An 8486-nucleotide genomic window follows, 5' to 3' on the forward strand; every position below is an offset into this window, starting at 1 on the left:
TGGGTTTCGTATCTGATAAAGGTGCCTTCAGAAAGGGTTTGGTAAAACAAAGCTCAGTCTGTTAAGGTGTGGGAATGAAAGTTGGAGTAGAATGGAGGAGATCTGCTTCCTAGGGCTTCCAGACCTAAATGGTCTCCTTAAATTAAGTCCGCGTCGGAGGCAGTTTGCCAGGGAAGTCTGTCCCAGATGCCAAAGTTCAGCAGTAGGAACAAAGAACTATAAACAGGACCTTCCTACCCTTCCCATCTTTTCCCCCTTCCCCTGGTGGACTCAAAATTAACCGGTGCAAAAATCCCACTCGTGTTGGGCTGTTTGCATTGTAACGTTGGATCCCTTCAGCCGAAGGCTGGCACGTTAGTGGAGAATGTTCCAGAGTGGGCCCGCACCCGTGGGGCAGGGTGCCATGAGGAGGAGGCCTGCCTTTTGCGCTTGAAATCACACCATAAGACAGGGCCTGCATCACTTGCCTTGCAGCCAAAGACAAATAGGAACCATGATTGTTCCCTCCCGTGTGTCATGTGTCATCTGGACAGATGACTAAGTCTGGCAACAGTTTCCTCCGAGCCTGTTCTCGAGGATGGTGACAGGAGTTTGCTTCAAGGTCTGTAATATGTTTAACAGATTCAATACTACTGTTTCTTTTAACGTCATGGCAAAGCTTCAGGGACAATGTCTGAACATTTTTATGAAGAGCGCTAAGAGAACTATGGAGAAAAAAGTGAGATGTTATTTTGTAGAACAAGGATTATTTTGTCTATTGAGTATATATATATATATATATAGTCGTAGCTTTGTAAAAAGGGATCTTTGTAAAAAAAAAAAAAGATTGTATGAATGTGCCCTCTTATTTATTGATTATTGTAAATGAAGATATAAGTGACTCTTTGCATAATTTGTACCTGTAGGAAGTTAACTGGAGTATTTGCTATTTGACCGTTTTCTATTAAGGAATAGTAGGCTCGGTGCTACGATGAATGGTCTTGGAAAATCCCATGTATTCTTAAGAAAATGTTTAAGTATAGATTTCACGAACTGTCCATTTCCTTGATAACTTTTATTTCCCTGCGTGTCGGTGTCTTTGCCAGTCAGAAATTGCACCGTCTTTCCAGTGTCCCACCCACGAGGACCGTGGCCAGGGTCAAAGTGAAGCCAGTTGGCTTTCGAGCTGTAGAGATTGTTGGGAATGTGCCCCTTCTGACCGTGAACTCGCCTTGAGCCTTGGCGCGGGAAGCTCCCAGAAGACCCCTCGGTAGGAAGCAGCATAACAATAGCTACAGGCTCTGTAGTTACACTGCCTGGACCTGATCTGTCTCTTACCAGCCCTCCGGCCCATAGCAAGGGACGCTGGTAGCCCAGGCTCCCCCAGAAAACAGAGCCCAAGTACAGCTTATGTGCAAATGCACCGTGGAGGAGGTGAGTGTAGTCCCAGGGCAGCAAGAGAGAGGCAAGGAAAAGAGGGAAAGCAAATTAAAGGCAGGGCACCGTATTTGTTGCTCGTCTGCTAGGAATCAGGCGCTGTTCTGGCTGCTGAGAATCCAGCAGTAAATGAAACCAAAGTCTTGTGCTCATGGGGCTTGTCCTCATGGAGCTTACATTCTTTTTTTTTTTTTTTTTTTAAGACTTATTTATTTTAGAGCGAGCGAGCAAGCAGGGGGAGGGACAGAGGGAGAGAGAGAGAATCCTGAAGCAGACTCTCTGCTGAGGGCAGAACCCGACACGGGGCCCGATCCCAGGACCCTGAGATCATGACCTGAGCCAAAATCCAAAGTCAACCGCTTAACCGACTGAGCCACACAGATGCCCCTGGAGCTTCCATTCTAAGTCGGGGCGAGAGAGACCTGAACAAAATAAGTAGAATATACAGCATGTCACATATATATCAGTGAGAGCTAGAAGAAAGTCAGGGAAGGGGGATCAGGTTGGGAGCAGGTGGGGAGGTGAACAGTATGAATAGTCAAGAAGGCCTCGCTGTGGGACGGGCATCTGACTAAAGGCCCAAAGGAGATGCAGGGACAAGTCCCTCAAATGTCTGGGGAAGAGCTTTCCAAGCAGCGGTTAGAGAGGCACTGAGATGCGTCCACTGCCGGTGTTCTTAAGGGACCCCGCGAGTCCCATGGGGCCAAAGCAATGAGTTGGGGGTGGGAGGAGAGGTCGGCGCTCACTGCATCAGGTCAGGCAGGGCCTTGTAGGATGTCAGAAGCACTTTGGCTTTTACTCTGAGTGAGCTGGGACCCGCGGGAGGGTTTGAGCACATGGGACTTACATTTTAGCAGGCTGGGCTGCCACCATGAGAGTAGATGCTGGGGGACAAGGGCAGAGCGCGGAGCCAGCTCAGAGGCCTTTCGGCAGGGAAGGGAAGAGCGGACACTGCTATGGGCCACGGTGGAGAGCAGCACCTGAGTTTGGATGTATTTTGGAAGCAGACCCTCTGGAGTTGCCAATGGATTGGGTGTGGCGTGCAAGAGAAGAAGAGGGTCAAGAAAGGCTCAGAGGTTTGGCCTGAGCGGCTGAAACAGTGGGGGCTGTGGAAGGGGCAGGTTTGGAGCATGTTAAGTTGTGATGCCTGTTGGATGTATCCCTTCTCTCTCCTTGCCCAAGGGTTCTCAGCCCACAGTGCGGGGAATGTCCTGGGGCGACCCATCATCGGTCAACACTGGGTATGTCCCACCTTGGGGAATCTCCGGTGGGGTTTGGATCCCAGGTCCCCAGCACACCAACCAGCCATTCCCACTGGCATCCCATGGAGCCTCCACCTTTGCGCCCCCCTGCCCCCCCACATGGGCATTCCCACCTCTCACCTTGCTGTCTTTGCATTTTTCATCTTCTGAACGTGATTCAATCTCTGATCTTGGCCTTGTGGGAAGCCTGTTCCCTGCTTGAACGGAGGCGAGGAGAAAATGCAGGGTGAAAGCACATCCAACTATCTGGCCACATTAAGAAGTGGGGGGATCATGCCAGGAAGATATTTCCTGCGCTGGGCCTGCCAAAGCCTATAACCAGCTGCACGTAGTCATGTTTCAACTTGACGGTTCTACCCTATTTTGGACAGCGTGACTGTGCCATAGAAAGGTCAAATGTGAAGCCAGGGTGACATTTTCCTTCCCAGGAATGGCTGTAACGTTTAGAATTAATTTCAGTAGCCTCTGACAGAAAATCCACAAAAGCACTGGCTTAAACACGACCAAAGTTGTTCTGTTGTCTGTTTTAGGAGAGAGGCCATCAGTCCAGGGTTGGCTGGTGGCTTCCCTGTCCTCAGTGCCCCCAGCACTCTCGCTGCATCACCCCTAGACTGCCATCCTTGTCCTCACGCTCCAAAATGCTGTCCGTCCCACCCCACAAATGACCCAGGCCTGTTTCATGCCGTAGGATGGCAGAAGGGGCAGAAGTCGGCCACCCTGCTTTTAAGACTCCCCAGGAGAACCAGACAACACACCACCTCTCCTGTCATCACTGAGCTGCTAGGGGGTCAGGAGAGGTGTCCTTTGGCTGAATACTCTGCTACACGGACTTCTAACAGGAGGGGGACGTAGCTGGGGACAGGCAGCCTCGGCGACGCTTCCTAAGTCCTGGCTGTCAGGTTGGGCCACCTGGCTGCAGCTTCTCCATTAAATGCGCTTGTGTGGAAGGCATCCTGGGTGCACAGGCCCAGTGTTGGTGATGAGGACAGGAAAAAGGTGAAGTCCAGCCCCTGAGGGAGCCAGCGAGTAGCTGGAGAGCAAAGCGGCATATATGGGGGCCGTTGGCTACCATTTCTTGAGCGCTTTCCTAGGGCCATAGAGACCCTTTCCACCATCATCAAACACAACATCCCAGGCGGGGGGTGGCCCTGTCCTGCGCATGAGAAGGTTGAGGTTGGATAAAATCAATTCACTCACATGCTGCCCAGAGGGGTTAGAATAAGAACTTGAGGTCACCAGACTTTGTCCACATCAGCCTGCCTTTTGTGCTCCCAGCTGTGCCCCCCCCCAACAAGAGGACGTGAACTGGGGCCTGGGATCCATGGCTGCTCCCAGAAAGAACAGTCCCCCCAGGATTCCAGTCTGAAGCCCACAGCCTGCCATGGGCAAGAAAACTGGATAGGACAGCTTCCCCTGCTACCCTCTGCCAGGCAGGGGTCAGTTCTCCTGGGGACCTCGGGGAAGTCTCTAACTTTCCTGGGCCTCAGATCCTTCAGATGCGAAATGAAAATAGTAAGAAGCCCATTGTGAGGATTGAAATGAGCAACTGTCTGTGAAAATCCCCAAGATGACCCAACGACAGGCTTCTACTGTAAGCCTGTATCCTCCAACATCGTCAAAGCACCAGACAGGACTGAACCAAATCAGACTTCTCCCTCTCTTTCAAACACTCCAGAAGCCCTGGACACCAACTGGGGGGGGAGGGGGAGCGAATCTCCAAATGGCCTCCTATGTACAAAATGTGAAATGGTGGCCGGCACTGCATTCCCGGGACCAATGAGACCTCAAACCAGAGAGAGACACCCCATCACATAGGTGCTATGGAAAACGTTCAGCTTTTCTAAATTAAAAAAAAAAAAAAAAAAAAGATAGCTTTCACTTTTACTATGTATGTGATAAGTGGTATAAAAGTCTAGGCTGCCCTTCCTCCCCAGCACATCCTGTAACTTGTGGTTTAAAGTTGTTACTAAAAGCTAATTCACGCCCGGATCTGTGGGCCAGGTAGGTGGGGTCTCCACATCAGTTAGGAAATCCATTCAGCTGCATGTTATAGAAACTTGGCCCCAGAAGCCTCACCACAGAGGCTTTAATTTCTCTCCCAGGCCATCGAAATAGGTGGTTCTGAGGTGTAGCAGCTCCGTGATGTCACCAGTGTCTCAGGGTTTAGTCTATTCTGCCACTCTTAGCATGTGGCTTTCACCCTCATGGTCTCTTCTGGTCAAAAGATGGTGTCTACAGCCCCAGCCTCCCATCTCTGTGCCAGAACAGCAGAAGGAAGCCCCAAGGAGAAAGTAGAACAGTCCTGGTAGACTTCCATGTAAGTCCCATTGGCTGACACTGTGGGACATGACCAGCCCTGGGTAGCAAGGGAGGTTGGGAAATGTAGTTCTGTAGCTAAGACTGTTGCTTCCTGTGCAGAAGAAGGACCTGTCAACAGAGAAGAAGGAGAGAAAGAACACTGGGGAGGCAGCTGGTTGTTATCTGTTCCAGCCTCCCCTCATCCATCTTGGGGATTGGGGTTACCTCATTCTTTTCCATGGAACACCAAATAATAATGACCACTTATTAAGTGTCTATTATGAACTAGGAAGTTTGTCAGACCCTTGGTGTTCTTTTTCAATCTTTGCAATAACCCTGAAGGCAGATTATTATCGTCCCCATTTTATTTTATTTTTTTAAAGATTTATTTATTTATTTGAGAGAGAGAATGGGTGGGGGGAGCAAAGGGAAAGGGAGAGAGAGAATCCCAAGCAGACTCCCTACTGAGCTTGGAGCCTAGTGGGCTCCATCCCAGGACCCTGAGATCATGACTTGAGCTGAAATCAAGAGTCAGCTGCTTCACCAACTGAGCCACCCAGGCACCCCTATCATCCTCATTTTACAGATGAAGAAATAGAGGCTGAGAAATGTCAAGGGTGAGAAGATCTAAGTCTTAACCCTGAGGTCTCCTTAAAATCGAACTTTCCGCTATAGCCCAATATACATGTTGATTATTGCCTCAGAGGAAGGGATGGTGCTGAGAGATTTTCACGCTGAAGATCATTCTTCTAAATTCAGCATCTTTCGTTTTCCGCTTGCTTCTCGGCTGCCTGTCCCATGGGTTCACTCGCTGATATAAACAATCTGCTATCCAGTCTCAGATGGCCATCTGCATTGTTTTTGGTTCCCGCGAATATTTTTGTAGCAAAACACCTGTGAACGCAAGTGCTTGGAAGTTCACCTCTGTTTCTTGAGGTCCAAGGGAGCCTGGGTCTTAAGGAAACTGATCAGTCAGAATCCATCGTTCCAAGCAAAAGCAATTGACTCTGGACGATGAAGCAGAAAGAAGTAAATGAAAAGGATAGAGGTGGGGTAGTTAATAATGCTGGAGGGTTTTTGTTTGTTTATTGTTTGTATAATCAAAGGCTATGCGTTCTCCCCAAATCAACTAAGTAAGTAAATAAAAGGATATGGGCTCGCTCATAGGACTGTTGGCAGAGGTAGAGAATGGAATTTGAAGCTAAAGCTTTGAGAACAATACCCAAGTTGGATGAGAAAAATCTCTGCATTTGTGGTGCCCCGTCAAGCCCCAGGGAAAAGCACCCACGATACCCCTCTGTTGCCCTTTCAGCACCGGAGCTCAACTTTGCAAAAGCTTCCACTACCACTGCCTCCCCCAAAGCCAGGTGCCCGCCACCACGTCTCATCCTGGGAAACAGGACTCCACAAGCAGGAATTTCTCGAAGTGCAGAAGATTGTTCAGAAGATGACGGACTGGCAACACGTAGGACCCTTGTGGTGATGGAAATGTTCTGTATTAGCCTGCATCAGTGTCACCATCCTGGTTGTGATATGTTACTATACATTTGCAGGATGGTCCTATTGGGGAAACTGAGTAAAGGGTACACAGGATCTCTGTATTATTTTGAAGGAAAAGAAAAGTTATTCTCCACCCTCAAGGTCTTCCAGCTGGACTAAGAATTAAATTTACATGAGACAGATTAACAGGAGAAAAAAAAAAAAACGTTTTATTACGTGCTCACAGAAAACTTCGAGAGCTCTAATTAATAGGGAATTCTAGTTTGGGCTGGGGTAGTAAATTAGTAAAAAGTAACAAGGGGGGCGCCTGGGTGGCTCAGTTGGTTAAGCGACTGCCTTCGGCTCAGGTCATGATCCTGGAGTCCCAGGATCAAGTCCCGCATCAGGCTCCCTGCTCGGCAGGGAGTCTGCTTCTCCCTCTGACCCTCCTCCCTCTCATGCTCTCTGTCTCTCATTCTCTCTCTCAAATAAATAAATAAAATCTTTAAAAAAAAAAAAAAAAGTAACAAGGGTAGTCTATACAGGCTTCCTGGCTCTAAATTTCCCACCTCTGGTGATAAGGATGTCTGTCTACCTCCTGGTACAAGGAGGGTACCTCTCACATGGGACATTTATTTACTGCTTTCAAGAGGATGGAGGAAGTTCTGATTGTCCTTCTTGCACTGGCTGTCTCTTAAGTGACTTTTATTTAAAATAACCAATATGCCAAGAGGCACATTTGGGGGTAGCCTGCCGTTGACCCCTACAATTTCTTGCAACTACCTGTGAATCTACAATGATCTCAAAATAAAAAGTTTAACTGTGAAAGATTGTTAAGAGAATAAAAAGACAGGCCACAGACTGGGAGAAAATATTTGAAAGACGTATCTGGTGAAAAAAAAGGACACGTAGGGGCTCCTGGGTGGCTCAGTCGTTAAGCGTCTACCTTGGGCTCAGGTCATGATCCCAGAGTCCTGGGAATGAACCCCACATAGGGCTCCCTGCTCGGCGGGGAGTCTGCTTCTCCCTCTCCCACTCCCCCTACTTGTGTTCCCTCTCTCGCTGTGTCTCTCTCTGTCAAATAAATAAAATCTTTAAAAAAAAAAAAAAAAGGACATGTATTCAAAATATTAAAAAAAACAAACAAAAAACAAACCCTCTTAAAACTCAATAAGAAAACAACCCAATTAAAAAGTAAGAAAAAGACCTGAACAGATACCCCACCAACAGAAATCTACAGATGGCAAGTAAGCATTTAATAGGATGCTCAACATCATAGGTCATTAGGGAATTGCAAATTAAAACGAGATCGAACTTCACATCTATTAGCATGGCCAATGTCCAGAACACTGCCAACCCCAAATGCCAGAAAAGATACAGAGCAACAGAAACTCATTCATTGCTGTTGGGAATGCAAAATGGTATCACCATCTTGGAAGACAGTTTAGCAGTTTCCAACAAAGCTAAGCATAGTGTTAAAAAAAAAAAAAAAGTTCAACTGAGTAAATTTGAAGGTCTAATTGGTTTTATTAAACAACTCAAGAATCGAGCAACAGCCCATGAAGCAAGTAGAGAGATGCTCAGAGGAGTTGTACCAAATGGAAGGTTTTCATAGGCAGGAGGGTGATGCAGGAAGTTACTAGCAAAAGAAAAGAAAGGATTGTTTCAACCAGAACATCTTCTTTTGGTGGGGGAGGGGGGGGAAGGGCAGGCTTTGTATCACGCAGATGATCTCATTACTGCTGATCCGAAATGTCCTGGGGGACTTGTAAAAGGTCACGTTCTTGGAAGAGGTTGAAATTGTAGTTAAATCTTCATTTGCTATCCTGGGGGGCAAAAGACTCCCATCTGGGCTTGTTCTTTCTTTTTTAACCATTGTCTTACCAAATGATCCAGCAATCATGCTCCTTGGTATTTACCCAAATGAGTTGAAACTTCTTTCCATACAAAACCCCACACATGGATGTTTACAGCAGCTTTGTTCATAATTGCCCAACCTTGGAAGCAACTAAGATGTCCTTCAACAGGTGA

This window comes from Mirounga leonina, unplaced genomic scaffold (genome assembly GCF_011800145.1).
Source record: "Mirounga leonina isolate KUSES-001 unplaced genomic scaffold, KU_Mleo_1.0 Mir_82, whole genome shotgun sequence".
Taxonomy (NCBI): Eukaryota; Metazoa; Chordata; class Mammalia; order Carnivora; family Phocidae; genus Mirounga; species Mirounga leonina.